The following is a 15,397-nucleotide window of genomic DNA, read 5'->3' as shown; positions in this document are numbered from 1 at the left end:
TCAAATGTATTTGGGTCTTGTTCAGTAAATTACACATAATTTCTTTTACATTACACATAATTTCTTTTACATAACACATCGTTTACATTCTGTTACAAAAAAAACGTACAAAATCTTCTCTGATTCAATAATGGTGCCCATCCATGTTGCCCTATTGCTTGGAATGCTAATGGAGGGGGCCGAATATGAGGCTTTTCCAAGAAATCATGATCAAGATCCATTCAAGTGTGCATTTCTTATGAAATATTTCGAGGAGCCAATCAAAAAGTCAAGTAACAAGAACAAGGGTATTTCAAGTTTGATTTGCTTATTTTGATTTGATGATTCTGCATGGAACTCCATCTGTGATAACAAATGGAGACAGATTAATACATATAAATTATATAAAAAAGTATATTATTTACAATAAATTACATGAACATTTACGTAAATTATATGTAATTTATTTCAAAGTACACGGGATTTACATATATAAGCGAAGTTGTTCTAATTATGAAACGAGTACTGTTTTTGAGATTAAAGCATAATTAATGTTCCATATTATATTCATGATATTCGTGATAAAGTATATATAATTTGTCAGAAAATACATATATCATGTTCTCATTTTGAAAAACATTGTACGGTAGATGTTTGCATAATTTACTATAAATTATGGTAATTTATGATAAAGTACATGTACTGTTAATTCTGTTATGAGGAACCGTACGAAAAAACCACGTTTCACAAATCCGTACGGATTGAAAACCAGATCTGAAGAAAAAGTACGAATATCATTAGGTTTAAACTACATATCTAAAGATATCTGATATGATGATTGATTGCAACAATAAGTATACTCGATTTATAGGAATTAGTAATGAACGATTATCTCATCAATATCGAAATCATTAAAGAAACTTTTAGAGAGAGAATTACAATAATAACATACTCGATTTGAAACGGAATCATTAAAGAAGAATTTTGTTTACCTGATTAACAATTAAGAAACTGATTTTGAAAAACTCTAATGAATATGAAACAATTTCTTTGTTTTAATGGAAGATTTTCAGTAGATTAAGATGTAGAGAGAGAGAATCAACTACTATAAACCGAAATAGAATCACAAAAACTTATATTGATTTTTGTTTTACCTGATTAACTTGATATGAAGAGACATAAATGGAAATGGAGTTCTGAGCTTGTGTATTGGATTAGAAGACGAATGTTTGAAAAACAATCTAATGAAGATGAAACAAGATTTCTGAGTTTAATGGAGGTTTTGTTATGTGAATCAGATTTAGAGAGAGAGAATAAAGAGGTTTCGGTTACTGAAAATAATGAATCACGTTTCTTTGTTTAGAAACGTGATTAGAGAGGGAATGTGGGAGATAAAATGGAAGAAGATGTTTATGGATTTTGAAGATAAATCAGTTATAATATATATTTCTTTGTTTAAAAACGTGATTGGAGAGAGAATGTGGGAGACAAAAATGGAAGAAGATCTTTATGGATTTTGAAGATAAATCAGTTATAGTATATGAGGAAGGTTAGATTAGGAATTATGATTTATTTGGTATTATAGGGATTTGTGTTTTTCTCTCTAGATGACACCAAATGGACTAGATATCCATTTATATTATTTTTTTGGTTTTGAAACCCTTTATAGGATTAGAGAGGACTAAATGTCTTATTAGGGCCCGTTTTTTAGGCTATAAACCCAAAAATTCTAAGATAACTTGATTTGTAACTTCCATTTCATATACCAACTTGTCTGGTGGGTGCTCAAACACACTCATCACTTGCTTCCAAAATTCTAATTTTGTTTTGTGCACTTAGTGAATTAAGCTTATCCTCTTTCACATTAGTAACATCTTAACCATCAAATGTTTAGCTTAGATATAATGAACTTTACCCTTTCCAAGTCCATTCTAGGTCTTTCATAAAAAAAAGAAGTCCATTCTAGGTGGGCAGTTACATGTATTACTCGATAGACATCGATATGTTTTCAAAATCTATCTAGTGTCTCTGGAAGTCTTTTTTTTATGAAAATAGTAAGATTCGAATGTTGATCTCTCAAGTAGAAAAACATATATTGATAATCCTGAGACGGTTCAAATTGGTCATAGTATAGGGGATGTCCTCCTCCATTTGTTCTTATGTGATTTTTTTTCTGAATCTGATATATTCATCCTCGTAAGTTTTCTCATATATGTTATTCAAAACAAAATTATTTAGGTGATTCTTTGCAACATGAGTTGAATATCGGATTTTATAATGAAATGCTATTTGCTCCTTTGACCCGTAAATATATCTTATTCATTTAGTTGACATTGCTAAATGGTATCAAAATGGTATTAGCTATATTAATTCCTTCCTAATACGACTTCTTTTTTAATATTCATTTGTTAAGACCTATTCATGCCACGTAGTTACCCGAAGAGACAGACATATATGTACTTTTAAGTTTCAGATCCCGACTAATTCAAATACAATTTATATATATAATGTGGCGTCACATATAAACTTGCTCACCTCTATCACACTAAGACATAGATTTGATTTTAATGTATTTACTTATGAGAATAAAAGTATGTGACAAAGTTACTTGATTAGCCAAGATTTTTCAATAATAAAAATTAAGAAAATGATTATTTTTTTGGGTGGAATCGATAAATCCGAGAGGTAAAATGTCAAAATTTGGCCTTACTAAACACAAAAAGCTGGAAAAATAATGTCTTTATTTGTAACCACCAGCAAGCCAACCAGACATTGAGTTCAAGAGCTGTCATAAATATATATAATATACATGAATTTGTTTTATTTTTATATTAATTCCGTAATGAGTATTAATAAATTAAAATATATTAGAATTATCGGCTCTTTTGTTGTCATGAACATGACTTAGATTCTATATATTAGAACAAATAGATAAAATAAACTATATAATATGAGAGACAGGATGGCTCACATGTTTCCTATTTTGTCTTTAATTATAAATATGGTTAGATAGATTTATTAAGATTTTTGAGTTAGGACTAAAATGAAATCAAATAGATAAAAGAGAGTATTTCGATAATTGCATATAATGGGGTTAGCTAGCTAATAACAATGATAAAAGATATGAACTATGCTCATTTTGAAAACCGAAATTATCATTTTCATATCGAAAGCTCTTTATATATCCGGCCCTTGCTTGGACATTTCTTATACCGTCCACCTCTTCAAGATCGCATTTTTACAGATCTTATTTTACTAATGGATTTCTCTTCAAAATCAATAAAATTTTTCCTTTCAACAAAAAAAAGTGTTATTGTAGTGCGATAACAATAAGCGAGTGCGTATAAAATTTCTTCTTAAATTTAAGTTATGTAGCCTCCAAATATCACCCCAGTGACCATTGGTGGACTTGAGGTGGATGGTGCCCCTCCCTATTGCTATAGGCTCCCCTCTTCCACAGACCAAATTTGTGGAGTTCTGTTAGACGGTCTTGGACTTCTCTCACCTTGAAAATTAACTCAAATGGTGAGATTTTCTTTTGCACTTATAAACTCACTCTTGTTGGAAGTAGATACTCAAGAGGGTGAGGAGTTCCCCGAAACGCCCAAGCCTGGATCAAAATGCTCACGGGCAGGCTCGGCTGCCCTGATTCTCACCTCTAATGTGTTTCTGATTATATGCACTAAGAGAGTGGCAGATTAAATGAACGGCTTTATGAGTCGAATTCCTCTAGACCATGAGACAATATGTCTGTAATTGCTCTTACGAATGATATTATTGAATATTGACCTTGTAGTTGGTTACTCTTCCTGAGAATGTTTCGTCAAAATATTCCATTTTCAAGATTTTTGGCAAAACTTTTTCCAGTATCCATTTTCGGTACATTTATTTGGCCAATGGGTTTGTAACATTTGAAATTTCAGGGTGCTCCAACCAACTCTTTAATGACTCCATCTTTCGCCAGTTCAACAAGTCAAGTAAATTCCATCATCACAGCAGCCTCAGGTCTTCCAACGTTGTCAGAGCCGTGGCTGAGAATTTGAGGGCCGAGGGCCAAATTTAATTGCGGGTCGTTCGTACATAAATAAATTACGTTCACAAAATCGAACAAAATGTAAGATGATGAAAATCATCAGTGATTCACATGTGTATTTATGTATTATTATTTTTTTGTGGAAAAAACATTTAACTTTCTATTTTTTAAAAAACAGTTCAAAAATTAATGAAATACACCTAATATAAGAATGGTTAAGACAAAGTGTAGTGGAGCAAAAAATAGAGATTGACTTAGCAGTTATATTCTCATCCAAAAGAAAATCAAAATGTAGCCATCAGGATTTGAACCCGCGTCAAAAACATGGAGGAACATCGCCCTTCCCACGGAGCTACTAGTAATTAGATGATTAAGGTGGTATTGTAAGTTATATAACTACTCTGGCTCTTTAATAGAAAGTGGGCCCTTTTGAGGTGGGGGCCCAGGGCGGACGCCCTGCCTGCCCCCCCTCAAACACGGCTCTGAACGTTGCAATATATTTTGCAAGCTAACACAATTCAAGTTTAGATGTGCCGCGCTTGGCGCCTCTAGAGGAAACTCTACCTGTGCTTTGGGCTGTTTCCATTTCTGCATAGTTTGTTATCTGTAATTCTGCATTGGACTTTGGCCAGTTTGGTGTCATTATGTGCTATTTGAATATTTGCGCAGATATCTCTAGGTTTTGCTGGGGAGAGAGAATTGCAAGGCCAAGTGAGTCATCTTCAACAAAGGTAGGAAACCTGACTCCTAGTTCATAGCCTTAACAGGTTTAGTTGGTTACAATCACTGAGACTTTATATTTGTTTTACAGCTAGCGAAGCAATTCAATGTGTTCAAGGAAGAAAGAAGGGTATAAAACAAGATCGAAGAGCTATAAAATTGTTTGATTAATTTTTTAATGTACAATATTTATAAAGAATTTGAGTGTTATTCTTCAAATTTTTGAAATTTGTTATCCTAAAAACATGTAATATAAACGATTTTTCATTTTAATCTAACGACCCAAGTTACAGGCTACTGTAATCTTCTCGGGCGACCATTCTTAATTTGATTAAAACGTCAGCAGAAGTTGAATATTGAGAATGGTATAATTTGTTTGCTAAACATTATTCCAATCAAGCTCTTGACTTGTGTTATCTGACCAGTTAGGTTCAATCCAGCTACAATTTAACTGCGTCTTTGTGCCGTAGAAATCTTCAGCGTAATGTTGACTCCCAAAACAATAATACATACTTGTATCAAGACAATAGTATAGAATTTTGTCACCATTACGAAGTCTAGCAAAGAAGATTTTGTTCTCCATCATACTATTAGGGGCAATCGCCGAGATACTAGAGGTATCGCTGATGAATAACATATATTTTTGCAAACTTTCAACTTCAACCCAGTTCATGTTCAACAAGTCCAGTCTAAATACCGAAACATGCTTCCCTAGATGCCCTAAAAGCACTGATAACAACTCTCCTTGACACTCCACCAAGAAACTCATGTAGATATCACCATCAATAGATGGTCTTTCGGGCTTATCCAGAACTTTCCACTTACATACATTATGTCGTTTTTCAAAAACACCCAAAGTTCCGTGCTGGTCTATGCAATAGAAAACTCCTTTGAAGAAAACAGGATTGTTAAACGATACCTTAAACTCCATAGGATGTTCAGGAGAAGGTAGTTCGGTATTGTAAAACCAAGAATCATCTCCCCGGGAAATAGAGACGCAAACATGTCCTGTATATTTTTCTGCAATGCCGAAAACTTCACAGTCGGAAGAAGTAGGTAAAGACGAGAAGGAGACGCTAGAAAACATATAATACTTTTCTAAGTCGGGAAGACAGATTGTAACTCTAGTGAAGGGGTTGAAAAAGAAAATGTTACTTTTCCCTCTAGACATTAGTAGCCAACCACCCTTAGAGAAGTGGATTGTTGCATCCAATAGAATTTCCGAAAGGGAGTTTAAGTGATACTTGTGGTTATTATGCATTGGGTCTATGAAGTTCCAGACAGGATACTCTTTCCGTAAAAAAACTAGATGTGGAGATGTAGAATGTACAATGGGATAATCTACCTCAGTAGGCGTAGTCTTTTCTGCTCCTTCGTTGTTGCAAACGATGTCATCAGATCTTCTTCCGTCTACGAGCCTAACCCAATCCTGTAGCGACAATGGCATTAGCGGATCCGAAGAAAAGTTGGGTGAACAAGCATAAATAGAATCATCTTCTAGGTCAAATTTATATATGCTCTGTTCTTTTCCCTGAGTGAAATACACACAACCCTTTGAGAGACCCAATTCAGCCGCTGAAAAAGAAGCAACAGTTTTTACCCCTAGAAAGAGCACATGATTGCCCATGCTTTCGACTTTTACCCAACTAGGAGCCCCCTTTGAAGCAAAATCAAATTTGGAAATTTTTATATAAAACAATCGTGATTTTCCGAAAGTGTACTCATGATGATGAGACGCTCTAACAATCCTAAACAGTTCATAGCAACACTCCACAAAATCTGTTCTAACACTACATGCTGTTGTTTCTCCTTCGGCTGGATGACGTGCATCGTTGTTAAATAAAACTCTGAATGAGTTAATAGATATTTGAGGCTCGAGTTTTTCTATCATATGGATCTTACTAATATTTTTGGAAGAACCCATGATATATAATTTGGTATTACTACCTCTGAAGCAAAACAGATAAAAAGCATCAAATAATGAGTAGTCTTGTTTTCTCCATTGCTTATCTCCAGGAGAGCAGAATAGAAGAAAGCACAAATCTTGCCGATCTCTGTTACAGAAGCTAAAGACAACCATGGAATTATTTGAGGTTGGTGGAGAAGTTAGGATAGAACTGAATGGACCTGATATTGTCTCATCGTCGATAAAGGGGAAAAGAGAAGGTAACATAATTGACTCAGATGTTGTAGGATTCCAGAGAAAGCAATCGCCCATTTTCCACCTCCTCCTCCTTGAGTTTGAGTTTACATGATCTTCTTCTTCTTCTTCTTCATGTTCTTCTTCTTCTTCTTCTTCTTCTTCTTCTTCTTCTTCTTCTTCTTCTTCTTCTTCTTCTTCTTCTTCTTCTTCTTCTTCTTCTTCTTCTTCTTGTTCATGTTCTTCTTCTTCATATTCTTCTTCTTCTTCTTCTTCTTCTTCTTTTTCACACCATACAATTAACCATCCTTCGTGAGAAGGTGATTGCCGATACTGAAATATGTTACTGCAGGCCACTTGTGTTCTCTTTATGTAAATTGGTGGTGCTATGAACCTGCTGCCTCCCTCCATACTGAATTCTAGAGAAGATAAAGAGTAGGAGAAGGTACCCTTAAGTAGTTAATTAGGTTGCAGAGAAGAAGAAAGAATTAATATATGGAAGAGTTGAAAACTCTAATAAGAAGCTAGAAAAAGAAAGAGAAGATTTGAATGTGGAAGAAAGATAAAAGAGTATTTTTAGAAACATTCTTTTAAACTTCCTTTAAGAGGTTATTACCTACCATTTTCCCCTGCCCAATCAATATACAGTATTTTAGAATCTCCATTGGATTTCAAATTTCTCTTTCTAAAATCGCCTCAACCAAGTTTCACCAGCCCACGTCCCCAAAGGAATATAAATTTCTATTGTACAATTTGGTAGTATTATATTTAGTAGTACTATTATTTTTCTTTTTGGGGGAATATTTGTATATTTATCTTTCTACTTTAGAGTACAATATTCAAAAAAAAAAAATCTCTATTTTAAAGGTCCATAGGTATAAGGCCCAAAATAATGTTCAAAAAAGGTTTCAGGTGCAATCTTCCCAAAAAATAAGTTTTTAGTCCTTTTGCATTTGGACATAATCATTTTTACTATATAAAAGAAAATACCATTCATGTCCCCTTTAGAATTCCTGCAAATTTTTTAATTGGAGTCGGACATAATTTGAAACGACCTGTTTCTAGCGTGATTTAATAAGGAAAAACGGATATTTTTCCAAATCGGATTTTCCCTCTCATCATTTCTTATTTGGAAACCAAATCAAAACAACCTGTTACCGAATCAGATCAAGGACCGAATTTTTCTGGGGCGCCTCTATAGGCGCCTCCCAAATTTGCTATAGGAGCCTCACAGAAGTGTTTGACCAAAGTCAGCTCCCGACAGCTGTAGGCGCCCCCTACTCGGACTAACCAGTCCGTAACCCAGTGCATTGCTTCGGATGGCCCAACCCGAGAGGAGATGGACTGTCCACTCCGATAGGTCTCGGGTTGGCCCAGTCCGATACATAGCTTTACGTTTTGGGCTGGTCCAGTCCGAGACCTAGCTTTAGGTTTCGGACTGTGACAACTGACAACCTTCGTTTTCTTTTATTTTTTTGTTAAAAGACAACCTTCGTTTTCATGGTTAGAGAGTTATTCAGTTTCACAATCATGGTTTCATGTATTCAAAAGATAAAAAAGTCAAAAATACTTAGGGTTCATCTTTCATGGTTAGGGTTCTTCATTTCATAGTTAGGGTTCTTGGTTTTATGGTTAAGGTTCTTTGTTTCATAGTTAGGGTCCTTCTTTTCATAGATTCAAAAGATTGAAAAAATCAAAAATACCATGTGATAATGGTTAGGGTTCTTCATCTCATGTATCTAGACTATGTAGAAGACTGAAGCTTTATTGGTTGAAAAATAATAACTTCATGGATATTAGGTGAGAATGGTTAGAAACTTAGAATGGATGAAAGACTTGAAATTACGATTTGGGGAAGAAGTAATTAAACCTATGATTCCAGTAGACTAAGGTGGTCTTTGGCTTAGAAAAACACAATGTAATTGTGAAATCACCATTGAGATCCCTGATTCTCTGGTTTTAGAAGAAAGTAGAGAGGGAAACTAGATAGAGAAACTAGAGAGAGAAAAAAGAACACTCGAAGAAGAGAAGAAGAGGGGGCGCTTGGGACTTGGAATCAATTTAGCGTGATTTGCGGGTTAATATACAAAACGTATATATCACTTTCTCTCACTTAACTTTCAGATTTGGAAAGAGTATATTTTCTGGGATCAATTTAACGTGATCTGGAGGTTAATATACAAAACGTACATATCACTTTTTCTCACTTAGCTTTCAGATTTGGAAAGAGTATATTTTTCTGGGATCAGTTTAGCGTGATTTGGGGGTTAATATACATAACGTATATATCACTTTCTCTCATTTAATTTTCATTTTTACTTATACATAACCAAACATCCCTTGCAAATTATGAAACATGTTAATAAATTATGTACAATTTACGAACATTATATACAACATTTGTTTTCGTTTCTACTCATACATAACCACACATCAAATACAAATTATGAAACAAGTTCGTAAATTATGTGTTATTTATGACGAGGAACCCATCATTTGTCATGTATACAACTTAATTTATCGAATGGTTCACATTATTTATGCCAAAACTTAATGTTTTTTGCACAGGTACACTGCAGTATTTTCTCAACTATCTGAGTCATTCAACAAACAACAGTTACACGCTTTAAATCATTCTTGACACACTTGAAATTATGTCCTGTGTTTATACTATACTGTTGAAGGGCGAATCGAAATGCTTTAGTTTTATCTTCTTCCTTACGTTGGATGATTCAGTAAGAGTTTCCATCAGTAACAGCTAAACTACAAAACAAAAATGTAAATAATTGTCAACAATAAGTTTCATTTATAAAAAACTACAATGTAAAATGTTATAAAGTATATGCACTGTTTAATAAATTTCATCATACTGTTTAATAAAGTATATGTACTGTTTACCTTCTGTTACAATAAAATTGTACAGAATCATCACTGGTTCAAATATGTACAGCGCAATAAAATACATATATTGTTTGAACAATACACATTGTTTACATTCTGTTACGATAACATTGTACGGAATCTTCTCTGGTTCAAATGTGTCGTGTTCAATAAATTACACATAGTTTCTTTAAAATTACACATAATTTCTTTTAAATTACACATACTTTCATGTAGATTACACATCGTTTATGTTCTGTTACAAAAAAAACGTACGAAATCTTCTCTAGTTCGGAAATGATACAGTTACCGGATCTGATATGAAGAAGTGTTCTAAAATTCAATAGTTGTAACCTAAATCTAATGAAAATAAAGTAATACATGAAGACAAACATAACATAATTGAAGATAATGAATTAGTACACAACGATTTAACATTAGTATTATAAATCGGTTATGAAGATCTTAGAGATAGAAAATCATGAATAATAATGAATATTGAAAAGATGATACAGAGATGAAAAAAATTATAATGAAAATCATAAATATCTTTAAAGATGATGATGAAAAACATTAAAAAGAAATATTAAACTTGTTACTTTAACCTCAGAAGAAGCTTTTGGAGGTTACAATGGTATGAACTGAGTCTTTGATGATGAAAATCCAAATAAACGATGGAGGTTTCAGCTGGTTTAATGAAGATGAAGCCGATTTCGAGACTAAAAACTGGAGGTTGAATAGAGGTTTCAGTTTTAGAAAGAGAAGTAATTGTTTCCGTTTTGAAGAAGAATAAAGATAATGGTTTCTTTTAATAAGATCGTGATTGGAGAGAGAATGCGGGAGATAAAAACAGAAATCTGATATTTGAGGATTTTGAAGGAAATCGAGATTTTGTTTATATAGAAGGTTAGTTTAGGTATTATAATTTAATATGAAATCTAGGGATTTGTGTTTTTTCTAGAGATGGATACAAATGGACTAGATTTCCGTTTATGTTAATATTTTGGTTTATAAGTCCATTTTAGGATTAGAGAGGATTAAATGTGTTTTTAAGGGTCATTTTTTGGACTATAAGACCAAAAATTATTTATCTTATGAATCAAATTTCAATTGAGATCTTCAATTGTAGTCGGTGAAAATTAAGGTCCTTAATTATTTTGTGCCTTCCGTGTAAATCGATTAAAGGACTTTAGAAAAGCAAGACTAATAAGATCTGGACTTTGGTTAAATGAACGGTCCAGATGCAAATTTTAAAAAAGGGTTATTTCCCTAATGACGCCCTACTTTGTGACCAGCTTCCCGCCTGACCCCCTACTTTACGAGAAATACCCATATGACCCCCTTCTGTTATAACACCGTCACTCTCTCTCCTCTATCATGTTTTCTCTCTCTGTCAAGTCACGGCACATCATCTGTTACGCCACCACATCACCTTCTCCGGCAGAGGTCGCCGGCCGGTCAAATTTCCGGTCGGCGACCTTCAAACTAAATTTTTTTTTCTCACTTCCTCTCTCTCTCTAAATTTTTTTTAGTTTAAAGGTCGCCGGCCGGAAATTTGACCAGAGTTTGATATTTCAAACTTGTAGATATGGCCCCTCAAATTTCCCCTAATTACTATGAGGGGCTTATTTTAAAAAAAATGGGTTAAGCCCAATCTTCTTTTTCTCTGTTGCTTCTCTGTTTCTCTCTTTAGAAACATAATTAGATCTCAACTCTGTTATGGCCAATGTTTGAAATATCTTCGAAATCAAACTAGAATTTTATTTCTAGTGGCAAGTTTTGAAATATTTTCCATCTTCCTTGACAATTTTCATCATATTTAGTACCTAGGGTTTCTTTTTTTTTTTGAAACTTCCTAGGGTTTTGGAAATTGATTGAAGGTTAGGTTAACCATTTGAAGATCTTTAGTACCAAAATTGATGAGAAAGTATGGGGTTCTGTACTGTTAACAAAGAGTTTAGGAGTTCTTTCTCCAACTTTACTTCCCATTTTCACTTTACTTTTTCTCTACTTCCCATATCACAAAGTGGCTTTTAACAAAAAAAAAAAAAAAATATCACAAAGTGGCCTCTTGCGTCCTTTAAAGAAAGAAGGTACAGTAAACCAAAAATCATAGTTGCACATAACAATAAATCCAGAAATTACTTCAATAATTTCTCCACGAATTCTTTACTTGAGCAGTTTATTAAGTACACAAGCTCGGGGTTGAAACATTAGTGGTTCTAAAAGTACCGGGCCAAAGGTTGTTAGCGGCGGCTTCTTCGTTGACTCGGGTCAATCACCATTGGCCCCAGTTCTCTATAAGCACCGGTTTTCAAGTAGGTTAGTTCACCTTGGTTTGCTTCTTCCATCTTCTTCCAAAATCAACAAAATATGGAAGAAGAGATAATGCAACAGCTTAGATTTGAAGCAACTGAACTTCTTTTTAGAGAAGAATGGAATGAATCAACCCAAGTTTACTCTCACTTCATCTATCTCTCTCTAGATTATCTCTCTAAGATCAATGAAAAATCAAACCCTGATCAATTCTCCAAGTTACAAAAATCACTCTGTTTAGTTGTCTCAAATTGAGCTGAAGCAAGATTAAGACTCAGAAAATTTTCAGAAGCTCTTGAAGATTGTGATAATGTGAAGGTAAGATCTTACTCAATCTTAGTCAGTATTCAAATGCTTCTAATTGTTTTAAACAAGCTCTTTCTGATGCTCAAAACAATGGAAATAGTGAAATGCTAAATGGGTATTTAGATAGGTGTAAGAAACTTGAATTTCAATCTAGAACTGGTACTTTTGATTTATCAGATTGGGTATTAAATGGGTTTCGAGGGAAATCTCCCGAACTGAAATCTTTCTTCTCTCTATACATAACTTCAGAGAAAGAGATTCTTCTTTTTAAGAAAAATGAAAGGGAGAATAGAAGAAAGATCAGAGAGAGAAGAAAAGAAATCAAGAGATTGAACGACAAAGCTGGAAATCGAGTGAGATCTATAGAAATGGTAAGAGAAATTAGTTGGTGAAAGAAAAGAGAATTGTAGTGATTTGTATTGATTTTCATAGCTATTACATAAGACCATTATAAGGAGTAGTACAAGAGAAAAGTTTAAGCAATTTGAACAATGTGGGACTATATTTCTAACATTCCCCCTCAAACGAATGACTTTTGCTAGTGAAAAATTCATGAGTTTGCTAAACAAATTTGTAGATTTTGACTTGATGGAGGCATCATTGTGAGGTTGCTATGTTGTTGTTTGTTGTTGATTTTGCTTTTCTTCACTTGAAGAAAAGTTGGGACCATTGCCAGGTTTTGTTGATGTTGATATTGTTGTTGATTTTGCTTTTCTCCACTTGAAGAAAAGTTGGCACCATTGCCAGGTTTTGATGTTGATGTTGTTGATTTTGCTTTTCTCCATATGAAGAAAAGTTGGCACCATTGCCAGTTATTGACAATTACTAACCATTGTCCGGTTGACAATTACTAACCATTGTCCGGTTGACAATTACTAACCATTGTCCGGTTTTGGAGATCTTCCTACCTTGGTTTTTAATAGCCCTCACACATGATTATTACTCCAACATCATCAATGCAATTCAAGTTTTTGATCTACTTGATTTTATGTGTTGTTGAACATAAACACTAGCAATCATTCGATCTTGACCTTCCCACTTCTATTCTTCATTTATACTTTCTCATGTCTCCTCTTCTTTTGATCTTATAGAAAATATAATGGAACCAAGTAGCATACTAAAGTAACAAACATTTGAGAGTTCTCATCTTGGATATAAGAAGTATGAGCAAATCAATTGAAGAGAATTAACTCTTTTGCCATAAAGGAACCCACAAACATGTTTTCAAAAACATCAAAAGAAAACCATCTTTGAGAATAAGCATGATTTCTTTGAAACATTTTATCAAACACTTCATGTGCATCATATTGTAAATCAAGATTTTGGAGAATTATAAGTATAGTTTCAAGATAAACATGGGGTATATAACTATTCTAACAAAGAAATCCATGAATTCTTTTCCCCCTCTCTAATAGTTTTCCAATTTCTCTCAAAATATAACTTCATGGACCATGAATACACATTGATTTGATGTTGGGGAGGACTTGACATTTGAAATGCTTGAGATCATTGAAGAGTATATCATGTGATTTCTTCAACAAATATCTCTTCTTTGGATCTTTCATCTTCTTGTTAATCTTCATCATCTTCAAATACTATTGAGAAAAATATTGAAGAATGATTAGATCTCAACACTAGAAGAGAACTACTCTTATTTGAAAGAAAGAAAGAAAAAAAAGAACACTAAACTTGAACTAAAAACCGATAATAGTCCGGCGGACGGTAGTCATTAATGGGACTACCGCCGCCGGCAAGCGGAAGACTCTATTGACTAACCCAAGAAAAAAACCTAGAAGCTCTTATACCATGAAAGAAAAGAGAATTGTAGTGATTTGTATTGATTTTCATAGCTATTACATAAGACCATTATAAGGAGTAGTACAAGAGAAAAGTTTAAGCAATTTGAACAATGTGGGACTATATTTCTAACAGTTGGAAACAGAGATGGTGATCTTTCTATTTCTTTCTCATCTCTATCGTCTGGGAGAGAGAGAGGGTGAGATTCTATTTTTGGATAAAATAAAATCTGTAAAATGAAGGTTTCCTCCCACATTTGTTTTAAGGATATTTTGTGAAAGGGGCAACGTAATGTTCCAAGTGATTAGTTTGGAGCACAAATTTAAATTTTTTTGAGTATGGAGCATTGACTAACTTTGACTTAATTTTCCATCTAAAGATAACAAAAACTAACTTTTAACTTAACTTTTCATCCAAAGTTAATGGAGACTAACGGATGTTACTATCAATTTTTCATTACCGTTGGTTTCTAGCATCGACGACTCACATTATTTTTGCATCAAATGGTCGGAATTAACTCATAGTTTACGACCACCTTGATTACTAATCTAGTTTAATCATCGATAATAGTTTACGACCACCTTGTAAGAGTTACTAATCTAGTTTAATCATCGATAATAACATTTTTTTTCTCAGCAAGTCAGGGTTGCATCCACCTTGATTACTAATTTTGGTGTCACTTCTTAATGAATTGATGGAATTTGCATTGGTTTAAAAGTCGACTTTTTCTACAGAAGAAAAAGTTTTGGTGGTAAACTATGAATTAATTCCAACCATTTATGCAAATTAATGTGAGTCGTCGATGCTAGAAACTAACGGTAGTAAAAAATTGACACTAACATCCGTTAGTCTCCATTAACTTTGGATGGAAAGTTAGGTTAAAAGTTAGTTTTTGTTATTTTTAGATGAAAAATTGACTCAAAGTTAGTCAATGCTCCAAACTCAAAAAAATTCAAATTTGTGCTCCAAACTCATCACTTGGAACATTACTTTGCCCCTTTTGCAAAGTATCCCTTTGTTTTATAATTCTCAAAAGTGGATGGAGGTTAGGGTTAAGTTAGACGAGGTCGGGTGCTTACAGATTAGGACAGTGCTAACAGAAAAAACAGTTGTTAGGCCTGATGCTAATAGAAGCTACCCACTAACAGCCTTTTAGACCGGTGCTTTTAGAACCACCCAATCTATCTTTCGAACTTTATAAGAGCATCTCCAATGGTTTCCCTCCA

Source organism: Eschscholzia californica, unplaced genomic scaffold (genome assembly GCF_041429995.1).
Source record: "Eschscholzia californica isolate CP2 unplaced genomic scaffold, dmEscCali1.0.p SCAF_4, whole genome shotgun sequence".
NCBI classification, from domain to species: Eukaryota; Viridiplantae; Streptophyta; class Magnoliopsida; order Ranunculales; family Papaveraceae; genus Eschscholzia; species Eschscholzia californica.
The sequence above is the reverse complement of the archived record's forward strand: the minus strand, read 5'-3'. Positions refer to the sequence as shown.